General features: G+C 46.5%; 1 protein-coding gene across 2 annotated transcripts in view; it reads right to left on the bottom strand.

Moving 5' to 3' along the window:
* KLHL8 (kelch like family member 8) overlaps positions 1-15345 on the bottom strand; it is a 71788-nt gene extending 56443 nt beyond the window's left edge. Inside the window, exon 1 of one of the 2 annotated variants that reach the window (XM_006115329.5) lies at positions 15158-15345. The gene's annotated coding sequence lies outside the window, so the exon portion shown is untranslated. The remainder of the gene's footprint in view (positions 1-15157) is intronic. The other variant, XM_089778090.1, reaches the window with a different exon arrangement.
* Between the last annotated feature and the right edge of the window lie 341 nt (positions 15346-15686).

The raw sequence follows: 15686 nt of genomic DNA, 5'->3' as shown, positions 1-15686 counted from the left end.
AAGGGAGGTGAGGCTGGGGAAAGTGTTCCCTCTAAGATTTTCTTCCCATGAGCGGAGTGAATTTTGTCTTGTGCGCCAGTATTGAGTTCATATGCGCTTGTTCGGATATGTGCCACTGTGGCACTCAAGGGTACGTTTAGACTACGTGCCTCTGCCGACAGAGGCATGTAAAATAGGCTACCCGACAGTCAGTGAAGCGGGGATTTAAATATTCCCGGCTTCATTAAAATAAAAACGGCCACCGCGGTGTTGTTGGCTCAGCTGATTGTTGGCACAGCGCGCGAGTCAAGATGTGGATCGGTCAACCAGGGAAGCCTTTGTCAACTGCTTCTGTAAACCCCATCAGGCCACAGCATTATAATACTCCTGCACCTCCCCAAATCCTAGATCTGAGCCTATCATACACTGGAACCCCCTGCCCTGAGTCCCTCACATACTCTAACCCAAATTCCTGCACCCTCACATTCACAAGCCTGCGGCTTGCTTAGTAGCCCAACCCTCCCTCTGACCCCAACACTCTCCAGCCTGGAGCCCCCTCCCCAAGCCAGAATCCCCTTCTCCACCTCCTCCTGCATCCAAATTTCCTCCCAGAGCTTGCACCTCTCACTCCTTCCCACACCCAAATCCCTTATTCCTACCCCAGAGCCCACACATCCTGTCTCAACTCAGTGAGGGTATGGCTAGACTGCAGGAGTTTTTCCAGGAATCCAGAGATATTCCAGAAAAACTCTTCTGCATCCAGGGATGCATTTGTTCTTCCGTTTTTTTAGTGGAAGAGCAAACATGCTCTTTTGGTAAACCCTATATTCCTCGTTTCACGAGGAATAAGGGGGCTGCCAAAAGAAGAGTTTTTTCTGACAATTGGTCCAGTCTAGACAGGCTACATGTTGGAAAAACCTCCTACAGAAGAATTGGAAAAAAAAAGTGGCAGTGTAGAATGTATAAAGGCTGGGGATAGCAAGTGATGGAGAGGAGGAGAAAAGACAGGGCGGGGCTTCAAGGAAGGAGTGGGGCAGTAGATCATCGCTTGTTCTGAGATTTAAAAAGTGATCTTGAGTGTAAAAAGGTTGGAGACCACTGAGATAGATGGTCAGTGAGATTTGATGTTGAAAGGGCCATATTTGAAGAAGAAATGATAGAACTGCAAAACAACAGTATTCTAAAAGCTATGCATAAGGAAGAGGATACTGAAACATTTTGGATGACCCATGTACAGGAAAAACTTAAAAAACAACAAATGGTCTGGTAGCACTTCATAGACTAACAAAACATGTAGATGGTATCATGAGCTTTCGTGGGGACAGCCCACTTCTTCAGATGACTGGCTACCCCCTGAAGCTTATGAACATGTACCCTGCATTACTGAAATGTGCCAAAAAAGTGCTAACTTGCTCTGGGTTTACATAGGTCTGTGAAAGTTTATTCTTCTCCATCGGAATCATTGAGTCAAAACCGCACGCCTATCTTAATGACAGACATCTGACCGACTGTCTCTGTGCTGCTACAATGGAATACAAGCCTGATGTGAAACAGCTGTGAAAAGTTTGCAGACACAATCTTCACATTAATTGTACTTATACTCCAGTAAATTCCATTACTATATTGGTAGTTTTTGTTTGATCTGTTATAATTGTGAAGCCAAAACAAAAAAGTAGTCAAGATAATAGTCTACTGTTGATATGTATTTTAGTAGCTAAATTCCTGGACTGTCATTGCTCATTAAAAGTGCTGTCACATGGGTAGAAATTGGGTAAACATTGCATTTTATTAATATCAGCAGAACTGACTTAAACTGGAGCCGGTGTGTTGTATAGTCTTGCCTTAATTTTTGTATTCATGCCCATCAGTGTGAAAAAAGTTATTTGCATATATTTACATGTATATACAATCACACAAGTTGCGGCCCTCGGCATGTGCTATGAGTATCATTGTGGCCCCTGGGGCTTCCAAAGTTGAGTAGCTCTGTAATAGATGGACAACCAATAAGTAACATCTACTAAAATGGTTGCAATTTTGCTAAGTTTTTTGTATATTTTGAACAATTAGAGACAGTTGGTATGGTCAGTTAATGTTTAAATTCTAGAACAATATTCACCAAGATTATTTTTTGTATTCCAGCTATATCTTACATGTCAACTTAAAAAGAAGTAGCTACACCTAAAAAAGGGAAGAACCTGGTTAAGTCAGCCTTTTTTGTCATCTGCCTGGCTTCATCTCAAAAATCCAGGCTGGACTCCAGGATTTTCCAAAATCTTTTCAAAAGCTAAAACAACTTTTGTCCATGAGGGGAGAAAACTTTTAAAAGACCTTACAGAGAGCACTGAGACCCCCCCCCCCCTTTGGATCTGTACCTTGGAAGGGGTTTTGCTTTGCCTTCATAGACTCATAGCATAGTAGAACTGGAAGGGATCTCGAGAGGTCATCAAATCTAGTCACCTGTTTTCATGGTAGGACCAAGCACCATGTAGATCAGCGGTGTGCAACCTGTGGGAGATCACAGCTGTCTTCCGGGGGGGAGGGGTAGAGGGGGGTGCACAGCACTGTGATTCGGGCTGGCCAGTATTTTCAATTCCTGGCTCGGTGCCCAACATATATGTGGTAGGGGTGGGGGGGAGGGAGCGGCATTTAAAGGGGCCATGCTTTTTTTCTTCTCAACCAAATTTTCCCTGGGGGTCGCAAGTGCAAAAAGGTTGAGCACCACTGCTTTATATCATCCCTGATAGATTGCTATCTAACCTGCTCTTGAATATCTCCAGTGTTGGACATTCCACAATCTCCCTAGGCAATTTATTCTGGTGTTTAACCACCCTGACAATTAGGATGTTTTTTTCTAATGTCCAACCTAAACCTCCCTTGAAGCAATGTGCTTAAATTGCAGCTTGTCCTATCATCAGAAGTCAAGGAGAACAATTTTTCCTCCATCCTCCTCGTAACACCCTTTCAGATACTTGAAAACTGCTATCATGTCCCCTCTCGGTTTTCTCTTTTCTAAACTAAACTAAACAAACCTCTTTCAGTTTTCCCTCACATATCATGTTTTCTAGATCTTTAATAATATTTGCTGCTCTACTCTGCACCTTCTCCGATTTATCCACATCTTCCCTGAAATATGGAGCCCAGAACTGAACACAATACTCTGAGGTTTAATCAGTGCAGAGTAAAGAAGAAGAATTACTACTTATGTCTTGCTCATAACACTCCTGTTAATGCATCCAAGAATCATATTTGCTTTTTTTACAATAGTATTACACTTCTGACTCACATTTAGCATGTGGTCTATTATGACCCCTAGATCCCTTTCTGCAGTACTCCTTCCTAGACAGTCGCTTCCTATTCTGTATGTGTAAAACTGATTGTTCCTTCTTAAGTGGAGTACTTTGCATTTGTCCTTATTAAACTTCATCCTATTTACCTCAGACAATTTTTCCAGTTTGCCCAGATCATTTTAAATCATGACCCTATCCTCCAAAGCACTTTGCAACCCCTCCCAGTTTGGTATCATCAATTTAATAAGTGTACTCTCTGTGCCAATATCTAAATCAGAGATGGGGAACCTCAGGCCCGGGGCCTGTGATGGCTGAGAGTGGTGCTGTTGCCCTAAAGCTGGGTCTGGATACAGCTAAGACCCAAAAAGGGGGTGGCTCTAAGTTTGTGTCTTCTGGGGAGAAGGATGCAGTGACTTGGGTAGATCCAGCCAGCATCTTGTCAGAATCCCAGAGATCAAAACAGTTGTGGCACAGACGTTGTGCCTGATGCAGCTGTGTTGCTGGGGGATGAGGGAGCAACCTGTGGGACCAGGGTGACCCCTCAGCCAGGGCACAAGGAGAGAATGAGAGCATGTTACCTCTGGTGCCTCATGACTGTGGAAGTTTACAGCCATCTGGAGAGCTGAAAAGGGAAGGAAAATGTCTCTGACCTTATAACTCACGAGTCTGTCTGTTTGCCTGAGAGGGGATTATCTGTGAATCCACATGAGGTAGCAGAGATGACCCAGGGAGTAAGTGTAGCCGTGTTAGTCTGGTGTAGCTACATAGTCCTGTATTTTGTTCCAGGGAGTAAGGGGATTGCCAGAGGAGTTGGTTGTGGCTCAGCAGAGCAATGCTGCTGCAGAGCCAGAGAATGGTGAACTGTTACTTAAGGAAGCTCATAGGGAAGAGAGTTCTTTCAGGGCTTTTAGCAAGCAGTTTGCAGTAACAGAGAGGTGACAGGGCCTTGCTTGGGGAAGGCATTCAAGAGAAAGCTCTGCCTATAAAAGGCAGCAGCTTGTTGCGTGAGGCACTTGTTTCAGTGCCTGACAGACAGAATGTGTCTGTAAGCAGTGACTCCACTGACTTGGTTTTAGAGAAACCCAATGTGGATGGTTGTAGAGAGGTCTCAGAGGAACTGAGGGTTGTTACAAATGAGACAGGAAAAGCCAGAGAATGGGAGCAGTCTGATAACCAAGTGACTGTATGTAACCAGTTTGCTGGGAAGTCAGTGTCTTTGGGACCGGATTATTCCCAGATGGATGAGGAAAGTGGAAAGTTAGTGTCTCAGATTCAGGAGAAAGACTGGGTAGCCAAGTATGCAGAGCAGAACATCTATGTGGTTACTCTCTCTAGGATGCATGAGATGGCAGTTAAGTTCCCATCTCTGGACACAGTGGACACTCATAATCAATCAGGGAATTTGATATCTAGCTCCATGTGGAAACAAAGGTTGGAGGTGGAAGGAGGAGAGACTTGTGAGTCTACAGCTTATTGTTACCCCACTGACTGGGGGGGAGAGAGAATTCCATGGCTATTGTGAGCCAGGAAGACACGCCGAGCCAGGCCTTTGTCTCTGCTAGGCCAGGTATTGAGCCCACAAGAGAAGGGGGCTGGGCAGAGCTTGCTTGGGCAAAGGAGACTTGCAGTTTAAACCTGAAGGCCTAAGACTGCAATAGTGTGGAGCCAAAGATGTGGCATAAAAGAATGTACTGTCACTATACATTGGATATGGATTTGTTCCTATTACTGATGTCAACTCTTGTAACCAATGTACTATTGTTGCAGAGAATTGTAAAGATGTACGATGTGCATGATCGTTTGAAAATACCTTGTAACTTATCAAGAAATGTACCAGATGACAAAATGTATGCTAAAGGACCTTGGGATGTTAATATTTCAGGGTTAATGCTTGTAACTGGTCTTGGAACATCTTACAGGACAAAGAAGGTTCCAGCCAGAAGGTGCTATGTGAACAGGGAAACTGAGGCACACCACCATTTTGTTTTTGTGGCTAAGTGAAAAAATACCTACATTCATGCACTAATTGGATTTCAGACTGTTGCCCTAGCTGGCCTGGATAGATTCACTATTTTCTTCAGCTCTGGGCAAGATCACCTGACACAAATAGGGATCATGCTGCAAAAGCAGATCCAACTGGCTATGGTTTTTACTAAGGTTTACCTTGGGTTTATAAGATAATGCAGGGACATGGTTGTCGCTATGACAGAACTTGCTGTGATGAAGCCTGTTGTAAGCAAGTTTGGTTTTCATACACTTGTCCAGCTCTGTACTATGGTTTGTAACATTGGATTAGAACGTGTGATGAGACAGAGCCAAAACATGGGGAGGCCTATGATGCCCTCAGTGATGTTACTAGCATCACTTCTGCATCAATTTTGTGTTGGGGGTGTCACGTTACTGGATTTTGAGAGGAGCAGCCATATCACTGCTGCACCCATGGGGAAGGGGTGTTTGCCCCAAAAGTGGTTACAAAGAGGGCCATATGAGGTGTCAAACAAAAACTTACTTTCTACTGATTCTGCATATGCTCTTCATATACCTGTATAATGTCTGTGGGTGAAGTTATAAATATGTACTCTGTATTGATGCTGAAAGATTCTCTGTCTGAGGCAGAGCAATGGGCCAGGAATGTTTGCCCATGGACATGCTAATGAGCAAAGCTCCAGGGAACAATGGACCTCTGGAGGCCAAAGACACACCTGGCCACTGGCCAGGTGACTCCCTCCAGCTTGGAAGAAGCCAGGAGGGGGGATAAATATGCCATGTGACCAACTCTATTTTGGTCTTGAGATCTGCTCCTGACCCCAGATGCGGCCTCGCAGGGAATCACGAGCCAGGAAGAACTGTGGACCCATCTGGATATAGGATGTACACCAAGGACTTTAAGCAGCAGTTATAACATCTCTGCTGTGAGCCTGCATCGAGAACTGGGAGATTCGATGCATGTAATGTATGATACTTTAACAACCATACTCTCATGCTTTTCCTTCTTTTAGTAATAAACCTTTAGATTTTAGATTCTAAAGGATTTGCTCAGCGGGATCTTGTTGGTAAGATCCAGAGGATAAATGACCTGGAATCTGTGGCTGGTTTCTTGGAACCAGACAGAACTTGTTTGGGGAAGGTGGGATTGGGCTCTAAAACCCCTCACCTGTGTATGAGGCCTGGGGCCATCTGAGGCACAGATATTGCTGGGATGTCGGAGGGGTTTTGCTCGTGAGGCTTCAGGCAGGCAGCTGAAGCACTCTGTGGGACTGGTTTGTGGCCTATTTGGGAAAGTCTCCAGTCTGGGGGGCTATAAGGAGCCCCGAACCTGAGCAATTCGCCCTGAGCGGATGCCCTCAGCTGTGCCCAGATCCGGCCCAGTCCAACACAAGAAGTCAGGGCAGGGTTTAGAGATGGGGGTGGGGAGAGGAGGAGACGTAGGAGGCTGGGAGTGGAGGTGTGCGAGAGTGAGGTTTGAGGGATGAGGAGGGGCTCACAGTGGGGGTCCCATCTGGCACAGCCCTTTTCCCCAGCGAGCCTCTGCCCAGCCACTAAGGTCCTTTTCTCTCACCCCAGCGCACCCCTGCTGGGGGCCTTCTCTCCCCCACCACTCCAGCCCTGTGTCCAAAGGCTGGGAGAGAGGAAAGGGTTTGGGGCTGAGAGGCTACTTACCATTGTGCTGGCAGGCAAGATGGCAGAACCCCAGTCCTGCTGGCCAGTGGGCACTCTGCAGGAGAGATAGATCTCTCCTGCAGGCTTGCTGCCCCCACTGGCCACTCTAAAATCGCATCCCTCCAAACAGCAGCCCCTCTCTTTCCATATTATGGAAAACAGTCCTTTCCCCAGGGTTTCCCGTTTTCCCCAGGATTTCCAGTTTTCCATGTACAACCAAACCCTAACCTTGCTTTAAGTTGGGAGAAGAAGCTGCACATCAAATTTGGTGACCCTAGCTCTTACCATTTAGGAGGAGTTCTTGAACAAACAGACTCGTAGACAGACACATTCTAAAATATATAGAGAGATTATGCAGCACAGTCAGTATTAGATACAACTATACCACAGGATATTAATTTATTTTAATTGAATTGGATCATTAGACAGAGACAACAGGGAAGTCATATGGGACTCACACAGATGTGAAACTTCAAGTGTTTGATCTTCAAATAATCATTGTACCAAAGAGAAAAAAGCGCAGTATATTTTATTAGTCCACTCCTCATTATTATTTAATGGTATTGGTACTGCAGTAGTGACTAGGGATGTAAGCGACTAGCTGACTACCCAATAAGCATAAGCTTATCGGATATTCAAGTAGTCACTCGACTAGTCGCTTCCTCTCTATGAAAGCGCGCAGTGCGGGGGTGAGGGGGAAAGAAGGGGAGTAGCAGGAGCCTAATTGCTACTATAGAAAACACACTGTTCCCAGTATTACAAGTGCCTGCCTTACAAGTTGCTTCCCACAGGAAGAACAGGAGCCGGTGCTTTTGTACATTTCACAGGATTGGGGACCTAAGCAGTACTACTTTGCCTTTTCCTTTGAAATGTACAAGAATCACAGGCAGCTTTTGTACATTTCAAAGGGAGAAGTGCAGCGGTATAGCGAGTTCCCCCCTTATCGACTAATTGATTAATCGATTAGTTAATTAATTGACATTTAACATCCCTAATAGTGACTAAGGGCTAAATTAAAAATCAAGTCTCCAGGCACTGCACAAATCTAGAGTCAAAGACACAAAAGATAGATGATACAAAGGGGAGAAGATGATAAAAGGTAAATTTTCTCCTCCTCACTCACCAACCCCCCAAAGTCTTTGCAAAACATACAATGGCTTGTAAGAGGTCTAACATAGCCATGCTAGCAAAATTCATATGTAACAATGACTCTCCAACATAGTTTGTCATTCTGTCAAAGCTTCACTGTGGAGATCAGAAACTGATCAATAGCTTTAGTTAACAATAGAGTGAACAGTTACTTCCCTACAGCTTCTCCCTTTCCCCTAGTAAAATAATTCAGTCAAATGTAACAAAGTCCCTGGTTTTGTACCTGTTAAGCAGAACTTCCTTAAAACAAATGATCTAGTGGAATAAACTACAAGCTACACTACTACACCATACACACTTTATTAAGTTAGCATTAAGAGTCAGGTACTAGTGATGTGAATGGGTAACATGCATATCTTTTACTAATTACAGACTATCAAGTTTCTTTTGTTTGAAACAGAACATGGGCTTCAATTGTATATTCTATTTTAAACATTCCGGGACATCTATAAGCAGACAATGTTTTGAAAGTTTCTAAAAGAGAAAGTGCAACTGTTACACTTAAAAAAAAAAAGTGTCACTGGAGAGATGCTGGACCAATAGAACACCACATTAACATAATTAAACAAGAGGAAATAGAAATATAAAATGCTTCCTGTGCTTGGGAAAAAGAATTATGATATAATGTGTCAGAAATACGGAGTCAGGAGAAGTGGGATCTGGAGAACTGGGACACAAAGGGTATGTCTAGACTACCCTCATGGAATGAGGCATACCGGGGAGGTCGACAAATGCCTTTGATGTCGACTGCAGAGCATCCAGATTACAGCGCTGAGCCAACAAACAGCTGATCAGCATAGCGTGGCAGCCATTTTAATTTAATGAAGTGGTGATAATTTAAATCGTGGCTTCATTTGGGAATGTCTAATAAACTAATCTACATGGCTCTGGTGACAGAGCCATGTAGTCTAGACATACCCTTAGTGTCTAACTGATTGGCCACCCCGACCTAAATGATTATAGGAATTTTGGGTGTGATAGTCCCCGCGCACACACAATGGCCAGTGCCCTTCGTAACCTGAACCCAGGAGCAGGTGTGACCCATTTTGCCTGGGAAGCAGGAGAAAGGTAGGAGGAAGAACCTGACAGGGTGTGGGGGACTAGGACTAGGTTGCTGAGAGTGCAACAGTCTGGCTGCCTGGGAGCAGGAACTGGCCGCCCACACAAGAGGGGAGAAGCAGGAGCCACACACACACACACACACACACACACACACACACACAGCTCCACACACACACACACACACACACACACACACACACACACACACACACACACACACACACACACACACACACACACACACAGCTCCTCCTTACCCCCATAAGCTTTAACCAGTGAACTGTTTAACCAGGATTTTACATTCCTAGTTTGGGATGTAGGAAAAGAGCCAGGCTCCTAGCTCTGGGCTTCCCTTTCCCAAAAACGGATTGTACTGACTGTTCCTGTTTTCTGTGCTGACAAGTCTGTTCTATGCTGTGTTCCTGTCAGCAAATAAACCCTTTTGTTCCACCTGCTGCCTGAGAGTCACATCTGACTGTGAATGGGGAGTGCAGGGCCCTCCGTCTCCCTCACACTTTGGTGACAGGGTGTGTGAAAGGGGACACAGCAGATGCAATAAACAACTTATACATAAATAAAACATCAAATTTATATTTAAATAATTCCTTTGTTCGATACTAGGCTTGAAATAAGTGAATTAATCCTGAGAAAATAACGGTCATTCTACTAGCATTAGATTATTGTATTTGGATACATATACTTAAACAAAACAAAGGAAGCCTCCCACTGAATTAATTTTGAAATTAATTAATTAACATACAGAAGAAAACCACTTTGCTTTTTTGTAGAATACAGATTAAGGCGCCTCAATATGAAAACAAGCTAGGATACCCATACCCCACAAGGTTGGAGCAACCGTTCGCCCGTGCAGGCAGGAGACTGCTCCCAGGTACTGGTTAACCGGTACCCAGTAAGCATCACCTATAAGCATAAAGTAAGTTGCTGTGTATAATAGAATTTATTAAATACTGTTTTGTGCATTACCACTAATAAGAATTTGAAAGAAAAGAAAATCTCCATATATTTGGCATAATCTAAAGATGTTTAATCTCTTTATGCAACAGAACCCAAATGATGCAGTGGACAAACGCCTTCTCTCAGCCTACTGTCCACACAAATATCTTGGTTGTTGGCCAGCTGCTGGCAGAAAAAAAGCAGGAAAGGAAGGAAAAGAAAATTTGTTTGACAATGCCTTCCAACACAGATGCACAAAGAATCATTTTTCCACAAGCTATTTTTATAATCCGGAGCCACAACAGTGAAGGCACCAAACGGAATCTACATCTTTATCTTTACAAACACTGCCTTTCAAACTTGTTCAGCCATAAACCTCTTCATAAATTCCGACAACTTCCACACAACCTCAGAACCTTTCTTGCTATGGGAATTACAGATATCATCTATTTGCTAGGGCTTTGGAGAAGGATTAACAATATGATTGTGATAAGACTCAGTGGTCCCCAACGCGGTGCCCGTGGGCGCCATGGAGCCCGCTGGGGCATTTATATGCACCCACCAAAACATCTGGGCTGGCCCCGCCCCCAGCGCTCAGCACATGCACGGTGCCGGCCCTGGCTGCAGGGCGTATGGGTGGCCCCTGCCGTGGGCACGCAGCACATGCGCGGGGCCGGCCTACATGCAGGGTGTGTGGGTGGCCCCACCCCCAGATGCCTGGCATTTCAGCGACTGCACCCCCGGCAGCCACGAAAGGTTGGGGACCACTGTGATAGATTATTTCATTAGCTAACAAGTCACTTAATCTTCTGGGTAGCTCATATGTAAACTGAAACAAATTACCTATTTCAGAGCTCACAAATATTGAGGACAGTTTATAGACACCAGAAAAGGCAAATAGAGCAGAGTCAGAAAATCCTTTGTTCAAAAATTTGAGTCAGTCACAAAATAGCAATCCAAGGACAAACAGCAATTAGAGCTGTCACTAGCATCTGCATTCCTGGCTAGTGAAAATTCAGATTATCTAAGGCCCATACAAAAGAGGGAGAAGAGCTGACAATGCATTCTTTCAGGGAATCTTTCCTTCCATCCTCTAGCACATGCACAACAGCCTGACTATTATTAAAGAAACCGTCACTTTTCAACAGTGAGCATCCAATATTAAACTTCCCTTCTAATGCCAGTTAACTGAGAATACAAAAACTAATTTGCAGTGACTCCTGGACCACAAAGCAGGGGTGGGGAACCTTTTTTTGGGCCAGGGGTCACTGACCCACAGAAAAATCAGTCCGGGGGCTGCACACAAGAAGCTGGAGCAAAGCTGGCGTGCCAGCATGGGCTCCCCCATGCTGTGGGGGGAGGGGAGGAGACGGGACCTGAGTCTCAAGGGCTGGATCCAAGCAAGCTGGGGGCCACATCTGGCCCCAAACTTATGTTTCCCACCCCTGCTGTAAAAGCATTCTGCAGAAAGAGCACTCCTCCAGCTCAACATCAAGATAAGGCCTTCTCATCCTGATGGAACTCACTGCATTTGATACAAAGAACCATCAAATTCTCTTCAGAGAGGTTGCGATGATGTTCACCAGGACAACAGGAGACAGTGTTCACAGGAACCACTTCAGACATGTGAGAATGACAACTAACTTCAGTACATACAAACAAAAGTTTGTATTATTTATGACTTAGCTTTTCCTCACTAAATACACATCTCACTCCCACCCCAATACATGCAATATACCCACTCACTCAAAATAAAATATTTTCACCAACAAACATTTTTTATTCCCACAAATGAGAAAGAAAAGGAGAGCTCACTTGAGACCTTACTGGGATTGTAAACTCTTCAGACCACAGCCTTTATGCTGTACTTTGGTTTGAAAATATTGCAGACTCCTGCCCTAAGAACCAAACTACAGTAAAACTCTGATGGTCCGGCATCTGATGGTCTGGCACCATCAGGAACCCAGAAGTGCTCCGGGCAGCTGGACCATTGGAGCTGCTCTGCCCCCAGGTTCCCCAATTCAGCCGCTGCTAAAACTGACCAGCGGCTGAATCAGGGACGCCTAGGGCAGAGCAGCTGGGGCACTGCAGGGTTGGTCCCAAAGCGCTGCCCCTCAGGACTGTGGGACCCAACCCGGCAGCGCCCCAGCTGTCCCCATTCAGCCGCTGCTGAAACTGACCAGCAGCTGACTCCAGGAAGCCCGAGGCAGAGCTGCTCAGCAGCAGCTGACTTGGGGACACCTGGGGCAGAGCAGCTGGGGCGCTGCCGGGTTGGTCTCGCTGCGCCAAGGGTCGGCGCTACCTGACCAATCTGGCAGCACTGCAGCTGCTCTGCTGCAGGCGTCCCCGATTCAGCCGCTGCTGAAACTGACAAGCAGCGGCTGAATCATGGACACCTAGGGCAGAGCCGGACTATCGGAAGGCGGGGCAATGAGTGTCTGGGGGGGCATGCCCCCCTCACCCCAGACCCGTCACAGCCTCTCCTTCCGATAGTCCAGCAAATCTGATAATCCGGCACCCCCTGGGTCCTAAAGGTGCCGGATTATCGGAAGTTTACTGTACATCAAAATTCAGAACAATGGTCAACAAAGAGATGTATAAGAATGGCCATTTGCATGACTGAAAATATACAACTTATTATTTATTATGTCAATTATCATTAATATTAATACCATCCATGAAACGTACTCTCAGACTTTATTTAATGGGACTTCTGCTGCTGCATCTTTTCGCACATTTCTTTTTACATCATTATTAGTCAAATCCAGCTTCAGGCTGTCTTCTGTCAATCTTATGGTAGGGGACTGCGTATGTGGAGGTGCAGGAGTCTGTGTATGAGAGGCTCAAGGCAGAGGGTTCAGATGTATGATGGGCTCAGAGCATAGGGTGGAATGGGTGTGGGGGGTTCAGGAGGGTTATGGCAGGAGACTGGTGATGTAGGGGTTTGGGAATATAGGAGTATGAGGGGCCTAGGACAGGGGGCTCAGGTGTATGATGGGCTCAGGGTTAGTGTGTGTGTGGGAGGCGGGGAGGAGGGTGCAGGAATGTTATGACATTCCTGCGGCCAGATGGGGGCAGAGTCCCAATTGGGGGCTTCTTGGCCAGGCTTCATTTTTAAATAAAGTAAAAAATTATGTTCAACACAAAAGGTTTCAACATTGTCTTAATTTATGGCAGGAGTAGGGAACCTTTTCTGAGTCAGAGCCCACTGACACACCGGAAAAAAAAATCAGTAGGGGACCACACTAGTAAGAAGCAAACCAAAAAAAACCCCAATCCTCCAAAAAACCCCAACCCCCACTGATGTGGCCTCCAATTGAAACACCTCAGTCCCCTGATGCTCTAACTCCAAGGTGGGGGGAGTGGCAGGGAGGACCGAGGTTCAAGTCCTCAGGCCAAATTTACTCTTCTGGAGTTCCAGGGTTAGTGCATTTTGTGGACCCCTAGACTTGGGGGGGGGGGGGAGAGGGAAGCAAAAATGAAAGGCGGGCAGGCTGTCTGGCTGGAGGGGTGAGGGTGGCTGAGGAAGGAGAAGAGGAGGGGGCAGGGTGTCTGGCCAGAGGTGAGGGAGCAAGAAGCAGGAGCAGGATGGGGGCATGGTGTCTGGCTAGGGGGACAGAGCAGGAGTGGCCTACGGGTGTGGGGTCTCAGCGGTGGGGGAGGAAGTAAGGGGGTAGGGTTGCGGGGTCTGGGCATAAGGAGATGGGGGGCAGTTGTTTTCCTGCCGCATCACAGGCATCATACAACATGGTCTCCCAACTACTCCCATTCACTGGATTCAGGCCAATGGGAGCCAAGGGGGAAGCCTCCAAGAAGTATGTCCCTGTAAGGCTATCCCATGAGCGCATGGAGCCGTTTTTGGCTCCACTTCTTCCCCGCACACCGGATTCAGCACGGGGGCTCGGGGCTTTCTCCCACCTGAACTGCCCAGCCCTCACAAGAAGCCAGCACTGGCATTCCAACCTTGTAAGGTGCTGTAAGGCTGAAGTGCCAGCGCTAGGTCCCTGCCGTGGGAGAATCTGGGGGAGCTGAGCTGGAGCACCAAAAGAGAATATCTGGCTCCCTAGTGTGCCATTTGGCTTGCAAGCCATTGATTGCAGACCCCTGACTTAGGGCATGTCTTTAAAGCCTGCACGGATACAATATTTGTATCTGCAGCCGCATCCATATTTGCAAAAATGAGTCGCTGAGATCCTCATTCATATTTGCTAATAACCTGAGGATATCTGCAAAACTGCAGATACAACATTTCCACAAAAATTTCCATTTTTTCCATAGCCACAAAAATGATCCATGGATATCTGTAGATTTCCAAAGCTCTACATGTCTTAACTACCTGCTGGATCACTGGGAAGCGAACTATTCAGCGGGGGTCGACTGATCACGTCTTGTATTTGACGCTCCCCTAATCAACGCTGAACAGACTCCCAACAACTCCAATACACCACCAAAACCAGCAGAGGAGACCATCTCCTGTCCACTTTCCACGATGAAGAGACTGCAGTAGGCCTAAGTACCTTGACTTCAGCTACATTATTCACATAGCTGAAGGTGCCTTATTTATGTCAGCAGCCCACCGACGTCTAGACAAAGCCTTAGAAAAAAAATTATGCCCAGGGTCTTGGTGGGGCTGCTAGCACAGACAAGACAGTAGCTTAGCCCTGTCACCAACAAAGAGCAATTTAAAGCCCGCAGCTGAGCCCTAATTACAGCATCCATAAGCTGTCCTGTGATCATTACGTTGCAATACCAGGCAATTATTGTCCTTATAGTCAGAGACTATTTCGAGAGGGGGAAAAGAGGAAGTTCCATGTTAGGGAAATGAGCTGACACGTTAAATACTCTGGACAATCAAATTTAGCGGCAGGTGTGACAATGCGTGAAGGCTTGTGACGTACTAAGCGTTACGACCCATGAAAACCCTCCTTGTGCGATGTGCGAACGCGCAACCTTCAGCGACAGGAGGAAATCACTTCCCCGAGACACGCAACAAGCCGCTGCCCCGCACAGCCCCGCGCTCGCCCCTCCCTTTCCATTCCCCCTCCCACACTGCGCCCGGCCCTTACCTCCTGCGCGCTGCGCTACTCGCCGCCGCCGCCTCCGCTCTCCTAGCGCCCAAGGAACTGCCGGGGGCAGCAGGCCCGCAGCAACGGTCTCGCCGGGCGCAGCCTCCCGCGCATGCGCGCTGCTTTCCTGACAGAGGACGGCATCAGAACTACGCGGCTGGGAGGAGGCGAGAGAGGAAGATCGCTGGCACATGCGCAGTTCCATCGAGGCGCGAGGAGGCGGTTCATGCTGGGGAGGGGGGGGGGGGCACAAAATACCATCTCCCACTAAAGATTAGTCTTTAAAGTGCTACATTGTCCTGCATTTTGCTTCATCTCCCACCGTGAACCTTTACATACGCATAATACCAGGAAATCAAATGAAGCAAAATGCAGGACAATGTAGCACTTTAAAGACTAAGAAGATGGTTTATTAGATGATGAGCTTTCGTGGGCCAGACCCACTTCCTCAGATCAAATAGTGGAAGAAAATAGTCACAACCATATATACCAAAGGATACAATTAAAAAAATGAACAAATATGAAAAGG

This window comes from Pelodiscus sinensis, chromosome 4 (assembly GCF_052426305.1).
Source record: "Pelodiscus sinensis isolate ZL-2025 chromosome 4, ASM5242630v1, whole genome shotgun sequence".
In the NCBI taxonomy this organism is placed as follows: Eukaryota; Metazoa; Chordata; order Testudines; family Trionychidae; genus Pelodiscus; species Pelodiscus sinensis.
The sequence above is the reverse complement of the archived record's forward strand: the minus strand, read 5'-3'. Positions and strand labels throughout refer to the sequence as shown.